We start from the raw sequence: 15904 nt of genomic DNA on the forward strand, positions 1-15904 counted from the left end.
CAAGCATGAGGTTCACAGTTCTAATAGCTCTCAACACCAAACATTAACAGCTGTAAAAAACACACATAGACAAGGTGCTCCATTACCAGAGTATGTTGCATACATAGAAATTATTCATCTACTTTGTAAAGATTAACTTAAAATACATGTATCTTTTGCATTGCAAATAGCATTACTTGAATAACAGTCAGTGTTTTCTTCTTCTCTTTCTAGTATTTGTAAAGCATATACCATATTACCTTTGTTGTTTATACTGTATTTTCTCTGTTTTTATATATTGTAGTTTTGTATACTGCATGTAATATCTTTATATTTATATTTCAAACACAAGATGCAAACAAGCATTTCACTGTGATGTAGAGCTATGTTGAGTGTCTGACAAATAAAAACCTTGTAACCAAATAATGTAGAGCAGGAAGCTGAGAGCAACTGTGGTTTGTCATAATTCTGTCTTAGCCTATTAGTTTGAGATCAGACTTAATTTTTCCATTATCTTGAGATAACAAATGCTGAGCTTTAACTAATAGTGCCAAATATGTAAAGTCTCTGTAGTAAAATTTTGAAAACATCACATTTTTGAACATGTTATGAAAATGTTAGCAATTGTGTCCACACTCTTTACTTTGAACATCATATAAAATGAGAATTGTTGAGCACACTGAGCATCGTATCTAAAGATAATTCAATTAAAAAAAGAGTATACATTCAGTATAAATTTTGTCAAAATATTTACATCAGCTGATTGGTCGAGATAAAATGTGGCAGAACTTAATATCCCAGTGACAACGCAACTAAGCTTCAATTATATTCATATTTTTTTATTCCTATAAGTAAAGTGAGAATGCACTCCCATGAACTTACTCAGTATTGTCGTTTTACAGTATTTTATTTTATTATGTCTCTGTATTAAAAAACTGTTTCCATAATCAACTTTAATTCTATTGTACCAACTGTTATTTGTTAAGTGAGTTGCACATGCAGCAACATGACATTTTCTAATTAACAGTCACTAACTGAACTTTGTTTTATTTAACCCCTCATAGGTCATGTGCATACACCTGGTCCTGTTTCATTGGCTGTAGAAGACTAGCTGAGATGAAATCGAAAGCGGCAAAATGAGTAAGTGAACATTGGCCCTTCCACTACATGCCCCTGGTCAGATTTAGTGTCGCGACTGGTCTCATTTTAAGATGGTCTCTAGTTTCATTCAAATGCAAATTGTTAGTTTTTTTTAGCCAGTGTGCAACCAAATTGAATAACATTGACATCAGAGTGAGGCAGGAATGGAGGAAGTTTTCATATTCTTTACTTGAGTAAAAGTAATACCACACTGAAAAATGCTTTATTATAAGTCCTTAATATAAAGTGTTACCTAAGTAAAAGTACACAAGTAAGATTGATAAAAATGGTTATATATTATATTAATAGATTTTATTACTCGTTGCTCCTGGTAGGGTGGGACGAATTACCCCTTCAGAAGTCTAATGTTTAGTGAACGTAGCAAACCCCCAATCGTCACTGTGCCTTCAGCCTGAGAAGAGGCCAAAACTATTCAGAATATCGGCTTTTCTACTTACAAGCTTTGCTGTGAAGGCAACATATCACCAGAACATCAGCGGCTGCTGTGAGTCTGCCATCAGACAGCCTCAGACCTGACCTACAATAGAGGTGCTACGTGCACAAAACATGAAGTGTGAGCTGTAGGCAGATGCATTAATTACATAAAATGGAAATGTAAACCTGTTGTATGACTGAAAATCCCAGTTGAGCGATGTCTGGTGAAGACAGGGATGCAACAGAAAACAGGACTTTTAATTGCCAGGTATATTTTTTGTCACACCTGATCCTGTTCAAGCGCTAGAGTTGTAACAACGAATAAATTATGTTTATGTCAGTCTTGCTATGCAAAACACTGGATGCTCTAACAAAAACATTTTGGATTACTGGGAGTGAGGGGATAAGTGTTGCTACCATCGATGTTATGATAAACTGCAGGTTACGAGGTCATGAAAAGAAAGGAAGGAAGGAAGGAAGGCAGGCAGGGAGGGAGAGTAGAATGAGGGGGAGCAAAAGAGGGATGCGATGAAAAGATAGTGTGTGTGTGTGTGAGGACGAAGATTAAACAATGAGGAAATAAATTCCAAAAATGTGCCAAAAAAGTACCAGTTGATGGTGATAGAAGATTACTTTTCTGGATTCTGAACTGCCACATCTCTTTGGAAAATCCCCTTTTCAAAAACACCATGAAGGTAGTTGAGTCCAGCTGCTCTGTGGCCAGAAACTGGACAGCTTGAATGTATTAATAAACACAGGAGGGCAGCCATTGTTTACAAACAGCCTGAATGCTTAGTTCTCCTCTGGATAAAAAAATTAGAAATGAGTTAGTTCCTATAAGGACAAGGACGACAGCAGGGTAGCTGAGGGATAATGGATATTTAGATTCTATAATTCATACAAAATCTTTTTAAAATGTAGTCACATTGATCCAAACTGTACATGAATTAGGTTTTAATAGACAATGATATGAATGTGCGTAAGTAGTAATCTGATTTATTTATTTTGTGTACGCACACACCTGGAGTAGTAGCCCTGCATGCACAGTGCACATGGTTGTAAGAATGTTTGTGTGAATGAGTGCGTCAGAGGTCTTCCTAATTTCATTAAGATCAATCTGTATGGGAGTCCATAATAGCCCATAATTACAGAGTGTCAGGAAAGAAACAGACCAGTCACAGTTCATTGTTTGGGTTGGGTAATTATATCTTTCAGAGTAAGCCAGAAGCTTCTAATAGAAGTCAATCACTGGTCACAGACATCACTTGTATAATTTACGCTCCTGATTTCCATAAATGACTTGCCTAAACTGAATATCTATGTCCCCATTATGCCACAGCTACCATCAACATTTATTGTGAGCATCAACATGCTTTAAACTTGGGTTTTGTTTTTCAAACTGTAGCAATCTAACATTGCAGTTTTGTGGCTCCTTTCCATAGCACCTTAAAAAAAACAAAAACATGTCAGGCCTTTTGTAAGCCAACAGTGACATCTGCTGGCCATGTCTGTACCTGCTGTAATGATCCATAAAGGAGGCCTGGAAATGTAGCAATCATCTTGTGTGTGGCAATATGTGGGGGATTTACGAGCTCACAAAACAAATCGAAACCCCGGATTTAGCATAACCTTCAGTAAAGCCTTCGTAAACTCAAGACCAGTCCTATAATCTCCACTATTAATCATCGCACTAGCCTGTAGATCAGTTTCTCTGAAAATGATAAGAGGAGAAAATCTCTGGCTAATCTGCCATCACATGTGGGATTTACTCTGCTGTTAGCAATGGGAGTTGACTTTGTAACCCTTTGTTCGGCCTCTAAGCAAACCCATTAAATGCCGTACCTTTACGGTGAGCACAAAGGTGAACCTTACTAACAGTAGTTGAGTAGACTCCTTCATTTCATTTAAGAATATGTACAGCGGAAGGTGGAGCTGACCTATATATTTCTTCCATCCTCCTGTTCCCATCCTTTACACCTTCTGATTTGTTTTTCCCTCCAGCCCTCTCTTCTTCTCTTTTCTATTGCCAATTTAAACACCTCCTTACTTCTTTCACTGCAGCTGCTGCTTTCTGTCCAACTCTGTCACTTTGTTTATGATGGTCTTGCATATTCTTTCTAAGGCTCTTAATGATGAGCTGCAAAAGCAAGCTGGTATTATTGTCACCTTGTGAGTCTAGGTGTGTGTCATCATGGTAAAGTGGTCCTGGAGACATCTACTGTAGGGGGAACTACCACAGAAGCGGGTCTGAGTACTTTGCCAGGTGTTTATATGTCTGAGGACAGATTTTGTGACCTCAACAGCATCACAACTGTACAAGATGCAAGTTTGAAATCTTACAGGTGTGTAGTTGAGATTAAAACAAAAGCTGGTTTGAACATAGGTGTGGTCTGAGCAAGTGCGCCGAAAGTAGAGGGTGTATGAAGTAGGGAAGGGGGATGGCTCCTGATATTTATGCCCTGGGTCAGATTTAGCGTAGAGGCTGGTGTGATCTTATTACAAGATGGTCTCTATATTCATTCAAATTACAGATTGTCTTGTTGTTTAGCAAGTTGGCAACCAAACCTAATAACATTGACATAGCACAGTGAGGTAGTGATGGAGGACATATTCAGATGTGAGTATGATTGAAAAAAATGATCGTGTATTAAATTATTAGATTATAATTACTATATCATATGTTTTATGTGTTACTCAATTCATGTAAGCAGCATATTTTTTGTTGCAAGATATGAATATTTTCATTACGGTGTAAACTGCAGATTTCTTTGTTGATTAATTGATGGTTTACCCAAACTGTTACCCATGAGTCCAGTGTGGCATCCTCCAATTGCTTGTCTCATCTAATAGTCCAATTCTCTAAACTGTTACTGTTTACTGTAATTTTAGACAAGAAAAAAATCTAATTTGTGATGCTGAAAAGAAAGATTGGCATTTGTGAATGAGAAAGTGCTTGATTTATTAGTTGCAGATTTATGTATGTTTTTTTATATACTTTGGGTACATTAATCTAGGCATCATGTTTTGTGAGATCTTCAAATGTTTTGAGTATGAAATTGTAATTAGTAAAGTCATTATAGCTGTAATGTAATAATTATAGTGGAGTAAAAAGAAGAATATTTCCTCTGACCTCTGAGTATTATGTGGCATGAAATGGAAATGTTCAAATACAAGTGGCCTCATTTGGGCTTGACAGATCGAGTGCTTCACTTGCATATGCGACTAAAAATAAATATGTGCGCACTGTTTTTAGGAGCATGTGTGTGAATTTGGGGTTGGTGCTATATAGAATATATCCACTTTGTTCGAATATTGTACAGTACTTGGGTTGATACTTGGTCGGGAGCTTGCTTTTCAGCCACAGGAATTGAAAAAAAAAAAGCATCTGTCCTTTTGAAGTGTCCTTGAGCAACACGCTTAATCCTCAGCAGCTCCAGTGATTTAGATTTATGGCCGTGTAGCTGTGCAGCATGAGCCAAATCTCTTAAAAAAGAGAACTGCGTTAACATGTAATTTCCGGACTTAGTCATGTTATTTTGATGACACATTTATCTTCAGCATTAAAACCCACTTCAGAACATAAAAGGAAAATGTGAGTATTTTAAAGCAGAAAACTATATTTCTTCAGATCATTAAAATGTTTTTTAAATTAAAATGTAAAGCATGAATGCACCAATTTTCTAATTTAGTATAAAATGATAACATAACATGTTCTCTGACACGTTGCGTCTGCCAGACAATTTGAATAGGTTCATCAATCTGCCTTTCAGTTGACTTGATTTCAATGTTTTTTTCTGCACGTCAGCATTTTTCAAGCCGTACTGGATCTGATACGTGCTTTTGACAGGCTGCATATCAGAGCCCTCTTCAGCTGCATTCTTTTTGCCGTCGTTGAGGCGAGGCGACTGGCGTTAACTAGAATGACAGAGGCCCACTTCATACGCCCTCTACATCATCTTCACTTTCCTTTTTATAAACCTCTCATCAGCCTCCCCCTCTCTCTCTCTCTGTTTCTCGCTCGTTCTTCCTCCCGCTCACCCCATCTCTCTCTCAAATCCCTCTTCTCTCCCCTCTTCCACTTAATTTTCTCCAATTTACTCCGCTTCCCCCACCTCCTCTCCTCTCGCTGCCTTCCTCCATTCCTCAGTCTCTTGGGCATTTTGCAGTCACATAGTCAGGCATGTGAGGTGAAGGACTTATGTAATCTGCTCTCTCTTTATACAGTCTCTCATCTCTTTTTTCTGTCTGTCTGTCTTGCTCTCCATGTCTGTCCTTCTTTTTACAGTGGTGCTAATTTGACAATGAAGTGGAGGCTACAGAAGTCAAATTCACCGTTTGTCTTTATGTAGAAGAATCCTGATTGTGCTGTTTTGCTGTTTGTCAAACTCATCAGGTTAATATTACCTATTTTAATGAGAAACTAGATTTTACAATATTAGGAAGAATTATACACACATGCTGCCTCATCTTGCAAACAAATGCAAAAGCTTTATCCATCCCGAGTAAGCAGAAATTGTGAGGTGTTAGCATACTGGATAATTCCATCCCAGCGAGTAGCGGGCAATGTGGAGGTAGGCAATATTCAGTCAAAGCCGTCTGATAGATAGCAGAGAGGCTCATCATGCAAGTCTATCCATATTGAAATTCAATTTAAATTCCTCCAGTAATACCTCAGAAAAACTTGGTCTGAATGACAACTGGCTGGGGACTTAAGGTATTACAGCACATGAGCTATTATTTATATACTTAGATAGTGAGAATGTTATATTCTGTATTGTGAGTAAATAAATAATTGCAAATGTAAGTATGTATGTGTATGTAATAATGTACACACTGCATTTCCCAATCATATTTTATTTTTTTGCAAGAAGCACTTTTTTGTTTGAGATAATTTGCCATCAAGACCAAAATGGGGGAAGATGTAAAATTTACACCTTAAATATGATCAAAAAACTAAATAATCATTCATCATCAATTCAAATGCTTACTTTAGGACGTCTTAATGCAAATCTCTTCATATTAGGAAACACAACTTCTTAGCACTTTTTTTGGGGCCACTTTAATCAAAAGTTGTTTCCATTTGCTAAGCCCCGCCCCCCACTGCTACGTCGAACTTTCAATGCTACCATGGAGTCCAAAGTGTCACTAACTGCTATACCTGAGGAAATATTATCTAATTTTAGAAAAACAAAAAAGCGATTCCAGAGAGAAGCAGACAGAGAGTTCTATAACATGTATTTGAAGGATAAATCCAGGATGTCAGAGTGATTTAGCAACAAAAACTTTATGTAGAAATGTAGCGTCTTAGTAATGTATATGTACTTCCAACCTCTGGTTACCAAGTATCACCATTACACGTCACACAGGCACAACGTTTAAACATGACTAGCTTGAAATCCACAAAACCAGCCTGATAATAAACAGAATTTGAAATGATTGCATAAGAGTCTATGGAGCCAGTGGTATAGCTGTCAGACCAAAGACCCTGGTCAGAGGTGGCTATTGTTACACTTTGATTGTCCAGTCGACGTTCAAGGGGCAACATTAAGCAAAGTGTTAGTTCCATCTGTTAATAATCAAATCTATACTTTAGAAAAGTTCACTGAAAAGCTGAAGTACCTTACTACGTTCTTCCTGTATTCATATGCAGAGATGAATCTGCTATGCTGGCCGAGTTACAAGTCGGAAATGCAAATTTCTACTGAACATCTGACTCAGTTCTCGTTGTCCAAGACAGACTATGTGCATAATGTGAATGCGTTTGGCAGTGTCTGTGTGTGTGTGTGTGTGTGTGTGTGTGTGTGTGTGTGTGTGTGTGTGTGTGTGTGTGTGTGTGTGTGTGTGGATGCCTGGTTGGTGGATTGACTTGAACCCAGGGGCAGTCCTGGAATAGACAGAGTCACTCATCTGTTTCTAATGAAGAATAATGCATTGCACTGGACACACACAAAAACCCCTCTCTCTCACACATAAACACACACACACACACACACACACACACACACACAAATATGCGTTCATACTGATTCACATAGTCATGCATTGGACACACACACATTTACCTATAACACATGCCCAGGACCCTGCAGGCCCCATTAACAGTTTCTGGGCTTTAATAGCTCTCTCACAGCCTTTCAGAGCCACACACATACAATGATTACACACAAAGCATATGCACAAACAGAGTAGCATCATTGTTTCATGTTTTGAGATGTTCTCCACATATGTAAAAATGTTAAAATAATAAGAAAGAAAACCTTCTAGTAACTCTTTTGTTTTATTATAATGCTGTTGTCGTTTTTCACTGTTGTGTGTGTCCACTTCAAAGAATAGAAACTTGATTCGGTGGTGCTGATGGCACTCGTCTGCCGCTGACTTTTAAGTCACGCAAGTGCTGGAAGGCTGAAATGTGTGTGCAGTTCTGAGCTCAGTAGTACGCTGCATGTCAAGCACCACTGATAAAGCCACATATGATGAGTGTCTGGAGGGGAGGTGTGCTGACACTGTTATACAGTGGGAACGACACTCGGAGAAAGCAGAGTTCAACTGAAAACCCCTCTATATATAACTAATTATGTTTTTACTGATCTTATTTTTAAAACCTAAGCATATGGAATATCAAAATGCATTTGTATGAAAATCTAGTAAGATGTGGGGTGATTACAATTACCATGTAACCTTAACATCGAATAGAAAAAGCTTAACTTAAAGTGATGGTTAGTTGGCAGACACAGCGGCAGAGATTTGGAAGAGTCGTTATGTATCCTCCAAGCATGTTTTGTCTCTTTTGATTTAGATCAAAATACGTATCAGTAGGTGAATAATACATTACAAATAAGGCAGGCAGTAACGTTTGCCATGAACACAGAGAATCATTTTGGATTTGCCCAAATAAGGTTTCAGGTTGAGGACTGAGACTTTTAAATTCCAAGATTACTGGTTTCTCCAGTATGACAATCTATGCAGGTGTATTTGTTTGTAAATGTTTTAATATATATTTTAAATATAAGCATTGGCATTTATCACATTACTTTTGAAACATATCACAGTTAAAATAATATTGTATTTGTTTATTGTTACATTCTTAAACCAAAAGGGATAGGTATTGTGAGTGAAATAATGGCAAAACAAGCATCAGCCCACAGTTACTTCTGCAAGCTGCATGGTTATACTGCAAAATTATTACAGTGTGTGTCACTGGTGATTTAATTTAGTGATGAAGGTAATGAGGAGGGTCAGGCATGGCGAGACTTAGCAGAGGGTTTATAGTCAAACATTAAAAACTCTGACCGGTGAAACAAGCTTATGTCATTCCAACTAAAGCACAGCAGAAAACTCTAAAATACGGTTTAATGCACTTGTGCAAAAAGAACATGAAGAGAAGAGGAAGAAGAGGCTTTATTTGGGCTGGTTTTACTTTTAAAACGTCACCATTTCAGCTTTTAAACTGGTCAATTTCTCTGATATTTTATTTTATTACTCCCTCACTTTATTTTATTTGTCCCTTTCAATCTTTCCTCTCAGTCTACTTCTTTCTTTTATTATTTCACATTTTTACTCAAGATACAGTTCAAGAGGATTCCATTGATTAAGCAGTGTACTATGTTATAGTACTTCTTCCTTGTCAAAACCAAGCATCTTCATTACCCAAGATGCAATGCAGCCTTGAGCCTCTGGCCTCAGGCAGAGGTGAGGAGTTGGAGGTCTGGTAACCTCCCTTCTTTCTAACTCCACACCTACAGATTGTTTTCATTTTCAAACGTGTAGTCTTCAGACCCAACTGAAGCTGACTCAAGGCAATTCATCAGACTTTGCTTCTTTAAGATCTACACCATCTTTTCAAAAACACAACACCATTCCATGACAGTTTCTCTTATGCCGTGCATGCTCTCTGTCTAAAGCTTTCACACTTTTTTTCAGACCCGAATGTTTAGAATTGCACAGTTTTAATGGCCAATAACCTTCAGAGTCCATACTGCATGATTTTTCAGTCGCACAAATTTGTAAAGCTTAAGCGTCCTGGGGCTAAGAGACACGGGCACTACAGAGAGGGAGAGAGAGGAGAGAGAAGGAGAGGGAGGGAGAGAGAGAGAAGAAGAGCGAGGCAGACGTTATCTGTGCAATTTCAAGCCCTGTCCGTCATGTGGCAGTGTGCAGCTTCTTAGGAGCTGCTGTCACAATGGAACAGAGCCAGTCAAAGTCAGCCTAATCCCTCACACACACACACACACACACACACACACACACACACACACACACACACACACACACACACACACACACACACACACACACACACACACACACACACACACACTCTGTGTCTGGTCTTTATCTCTGTGTGCAGCTTGAAGCTTACAGCGTGCCTCCCCCCCTGCGTTCTCCTGCTCCTCTCTCTTTGATGCCTCTCTGGAAACACAGGACCTGCTAATGGAGACAAGGAAAAGGCTTCTCACTACACTTCCTTCTTGTCATTCAAGCCAATTCATTACAGTAATGTTTTTAAAGGAGGGGGGGAGAAAGGAAGGAAAAAACAAAACTGATTTGCTTTTTTTACTGTTTAGGCAGAGCACTGTGACAAATGTTGTACAATGACAGACGATCGTAACTAATTTTATTGATGTTTGAAGACTTGCAGAAGAAGACAGAGGAATGGTGCATTTTCTTTGTCTGCTTATATGTGAAGATAAAATGATTATTGTTGGTGCATTCATTGACAAAGTCAGTCCCTTATTATCTCACTCTCTCTTTCTTTGTCCTATTTTTCTTTTCTTATATGAGACCATGAACTAAAATGCACCTATGATGTGAATTTACTTTGCACGTGCATCTGAGTTATCTAAGAATTCACAAGACAAATAGTTTTAGGTGTAGGCGACGTTAGACGTTAACAAAATAACGGAATTTAAATAATAAGAGATATATTTCCACTCCTTAAAGTGGTACTTTGTCTCTTAATGTTGGGAACTATACCTCTAAAAAAAAATAATACAATTTTGTTTGTAAAAATCTGTAGCAGAGTAGAGTTGTTCTAACATTTCACTGATCTTAAGTCAATTCCTGACCTTGGTTCCAGCAGTTGAGTAAACCATCTCATCAAAAGGTCCCTTTTGGTTGCTGTCGGGGAGCTATCAGGCCTTTAATTCCAATGGAGAGATATAAAATTCTACAACATGCAATGCTATTTAAGATAATAGCTTTCTAACTTTGTGCCAAGAGTTTGGGGAAGGTTCTTTGCTGATTGCTGTGAACAAAGCGAGCTCCATAATGACAAGATTTTCAACATTCTGTCTGTATCAACTTGACAGCTAGCACTATCTCCAAAAATCGCTGAATCTAGTTAGAAAGCAGACTGCTCGTCCAATCACTACATTACATTTGTTAGAGTCCTGCGACGGCCACAGATTTTTTATTTTATCGTCAGATTATTTCATTTATTGATAACTATCAGGATGTAAAGAGAATTTCAACAAATATAACACTTTTTTTCTAAAATACATTAACCACCCTGGCTTTAAACACAGAAAGAAACAGCCAACCTACACACACACAGACACACACACACACACACACACACACACACACACACACACACACACACACACACACACACACACACACACACACACACACACACACACACACACACACACACACACACAGACACACACACACACACACACACACGTAATATCAGCCCAAAACATATCACATGACTCCCATCCATTTTCACACAAATAAACACATACGTATCCATCTTTCCCCCACAAACACTCTCTCTCTCTTCCTGTCACACTGTCAAAGTCAGTGATCCTTACTATTCAATCAAATTCATCTTTGTTCCACAGAGTGACAGTTTGATTTATAGTGTTTTGTTGTGCGTCAGTTAGAGCCCAGATCTTGGCTGAGAAAAAAAGGAAACACTCAATTATTACCTTTTATGGCTTTATTCCACATCAACAATAATGCTATTAAAGCCCCCCTGTGCTATTCAGCACTAGGGGGCTCAGCTCAGCATACTTTAAATTGACTGTTTATCATAACAATGAAGAGGATGACGGATTTGAGATCATCCAAATGTGATTTTCCCCTTGTGTTAACAAGGTAAAGAAAATATATCAAGATGGTTTTCAAAGCAGTAGAGGAAATATAAAAGAATTCAGCTGGACTGCGAAGTGTTTGTAAACAAAGTTGTTTAATATTTTGCGTTCAGAAGTTTGACATAGGTTGATATAGAGGTACGTTGCTAAAAAACATACAATGTGTGAGGGGAGACCGCAGAGTAGTTAATAATTTAGAACAGCATGAGTTCAACATAAAAAATGAGTGTGAACAAAGTCCCACAAATCACCAAATACCCCAAAAACTAAACCACACGATGTAAATGAAAACCACAAAGTTTAATAGATGGGAACAATTGAGAGTTGTGTGAAGAGTTGCAATTAGTTCCACCTAACAAGCTACACGGTAAAGTGTAGCTTTTTTTCACAGATGAATGTGTCAGTAATTGTTATACAATAGCACAATATAGAATAATACTGCAATAACAAGGGCCAGTCTACTGCATAATGTACACTTTAAGATACTTATACATTTCAATCAGAGCACTTATGTATGATTTTGAATTAGGGACTTGTGTTTGTGATGGATTATTCTTACAGTGAGGTATTTCTACTTTAGTAAAGCATCTGAATCTCACCCAGTGATACTGCAATCCAAAATGTCCATATTCTAAACCTGTGTTACAGCTAAAAATTGACACCCATATTGGCGTTTTTTAAGTTTTAGGAGAGGCTTCTTCAAACAACTTTGCTTCAGGGTGTCTTTCTCCCTTCATGTCCAGGTGATGAGTCAGTGCCTGACATGCACAACTTCCCCTAATGATGTAACTGTTCAGGACATTAGTTGGATGTGTTGTTATTTTTAAAGAAAGGACAATGAGATGAGCTCTCTGCAGGCATACTTCCTTTGAAATAAACAAAACCAGAAGTGACAGCTGTCTAGCAAGTCAGAGAGCAGAGGGGTATAACATTATGTCCTGACCTTAATACTTTCAAAACACTTTGTTGGTCAGCGTGGCCGGAGGTCAGCGACCACATGAGACCTTACTGAGGGAAGGCAGGAGAGGTGAAAATGTCAAAATGGAGAATTAAGGTTGAAAGAACTTAAAATGACCTCAGATGAAGTTCAACGGTTGAACAAAACTTCTGAGACCATGTTTATATCGTATCCTCTACATTTGTTACACGAGAAACCTGATAATATCACAAACAATTTGTTGCACTTCATTGTTACAACTGCAAACTGAGACAGAACAAAGACATTTAAAATCTTTAATTTATCTTAAATGTCACAATGCTTTTACAACATCATGATCAACCTTGACCCTTTGGATTTTGTGAGTGTCGGATATCATGTTCAATCAATCCATAGTGACTTAAAACCGGTGTTATTAGCTCATAAGCATGTATTGAGACATATAACATGCAACTTATAATATACAAAAAACAAGGATGTTTTCTTTATTGCATAGAAATGCATTTAACAATGCTACAAAATGCACATGCTGAAAGCCCTCATTCTCTGTGCCTCAGTTTGAAACTGTAATCAGTGAAATCAGCTGCTTAAGTGTTGGCTGGAACGGAAACCAGCAGACTCTTGAGGCTCAATGGCACATGATTGAAAACCTTTGCTATTATGTTCAGAAGTGTTGCATGCTTTTTTGAATCTTAATAACCAGGCATTTCTTCCCGGTTTTCCATTTCTATTACTTTTACTCTGTGTTCCATGTCCAGGTACATGTGAAATACAACTGATTTTTTTACTCTTATAGTAATGTAACCCGCAATGGATGAACCAGTTGCTATGACTGTAGAATGGATATTAAAAACAGAGAAAAATATATATATATATCTTTGTATACCTCCTAAAATATTAAATTGAAGAAAAAACACTGGTAAAATTCAAGGTCAAATAGATCAATAAGACCAACACATTTTAAGTTAATAATGGATACACAATAAGAAATTACTCTCCTGATAATGAGGACATAATTTAAAATGACTGAAGTCCATGGCCACAAATCACATACTAAATAACTTTTACTGTGGACCTTGAATGACATTTAGAGACATTAAAAAGACATTGTGACAACAGGACAAGTGCATGATTGGTCTGCTACCCACATGCTCGATATTCCCACACAGACAACTAATTTACCTTAAATAAATAATGGCAATCTATTCATATAATGTTATAATAATGCTGTCACTGGTGACCTACATTTATGGGGGTAAACCATTAATCATACAGACTGAGAGGAGAGCAGCAACCTGCTACAAACCAAAGAAGACCATTCAGCCAGGGTACCAGGGGAGCCCCCGTCTCTCTCTGGACCAAAAACACACAGCACTAAATGCTGGGCTTGTGGAAGGTAACCTCACTGAGGAGTACAGGGATTTGTATGTGTGTGGCTGTTTGTATGTGCACTGTGGGTGTGTTGTGGTAGTGCGCTGGCCCCTTTGATGCACAAAGGACTTGTTTTGAAAGTGACAGATTAATTGCTTGTTTCAGCTCAACCCTGAATACACCGGAGTATCTGTACCCATGGGTGGTGGAAGTCAAAGCTTCAAATTAATCAAACAGGAGCTGACAAAAACAGCAACTGTAAGTTCTAAATTCAATAAAGACAAGGCTGTTATTTATAGGAGCAAATGTTAATATGAAAAGCTGTGTGAACTAATGAGCATTTAACTCCATTTTATCAGTTGATAGTGTGTTAAACAAATTGTCCCCTGGTCCAAGGTGGGAGATGTTTCAAAAAAATACAGTTTTGCCATGCTAGTAATATCCCTATTCCCTTTCTCTATCTTGGTTGGTTGGTCAGCCCACTACTTTGGTCCAGACGGAAATATCTAACAAACTATATAATGGATTCATGGTCCCCAGAGAGTAAATGCTTAATAACGCCCCTAAGCTGTTATAAAATCACTGTAAATCATGGCCTCTCGTGGCGTTTCGCTTTGATAAAACGGTTACTACATATACCTGGCAAAGCTTTAATTAAATAAACACACAGCTAAAAAAAAAGTAATGAATATTCATTCTTTAGCCAAGCATTGTAGTTCTTCAGCGACATTTAGCAGAACGGTTGCCAAGCAACACACAGAAGAAGTGGAAAGCATGCATTAAGATTGGGGTGATTATTAACATTTATCTGGATATTGCCATCAGAAAGCTTTTTTTCAGTGGTGCTTCGCAAGCATGTTTGAAGAAACTGAGACATCATAAACTTGCTATAGATGTAACACCATTTACCCACCTAAAAACTCCAAGAGACAAGTAGCAGTATCCATCAAGTTACAATTTTGCAATCTTTGATATAACCACTGGTGTTTACTACGCAATGGAACCAATGCAGCCACTTGCATTGTTTTACCACAGGACTGTTTTCAATCTGTATGTCTGCTAAAGGTGCAGTGAAACCAGCTTTCCTTTCAACAAAATCATACTGCACACAGCCCTGACAAATAATTAAAAAATGTGCCACCATGAGTTTCACATTTGTGGTTTTGAGTGAAATGTTTCAACAGCTATTTGATGAAACCGTGACTTTTCATGGAGAACCTTCATCAGGTCCCTAAACACTTTCAAAGCTCATGCCTCAGACAAGTTGTTTTAATGGTATTTATTTTTTGCATGCAAGCAGCCAAATCCATGAAAGACAACAACTCAAAACATAGAAGAAAAAACATTTTGAAACGAGCACACTGTCAACATCAGTAAGAATTAGTTTCATCACAATCTTCCCTGATGGAAGCATATTTGGTCATGCCTCTAGGAGAGAATATTATCAAGTTAATGTAAAACTAACATCATTACGCCCGCCAAGCAGAACAGCCTAACAGCAGGAAGCCGTATTCTCAATAACTACTCTCCCACTGTTTCTCGTAACAGATTGTAAACTCTGTGTCAAGCAGCACTTTATTTCATTTTGACCTCCATAAATGTATATTCATCATCAATAGATAAACAAGCAGGGAACTTGCCTCATTGCTTGCACCAAGCTGTAGTGTTTTATAAGGAAATGTTCATTAGTTTATAGCTCTAAAGTGTAATGCCAAAAACCCTTCTTAACCACAGAAATGTAACTTTTGCATTTCAGTGTATATACTATATGTTTAAGCATAAAATTAATATGTATGTGAAGATGTAGACCGGCCAATATAGCTGTGCAGAGATAGTAACACCAATTTCGTTTTCATCATCAATCTCATTTCATGCTCTGTGTCTTCTATTCTCAGTTTTCAATGTTTCCTTTGACCACTATGTGCTTGAATATAAACTTCCA

The sequence above is a fragment of the Anoplopoma fimbria genome, chromosome 17, assembly GCF_027596085.1.
Source record: "Anoplopoma fimbria isolate UVic2021 breed Golden Eagle Sablefish chromosome 17, Afim_UVic_2022, whole genome shotgun sequence".
NCBI lineage: Eukaryota > Metazoa > Chordata > Actinopteri > Perciformes > Anoplopomatidae > Anoplopoma > Anoplopoma fimbria.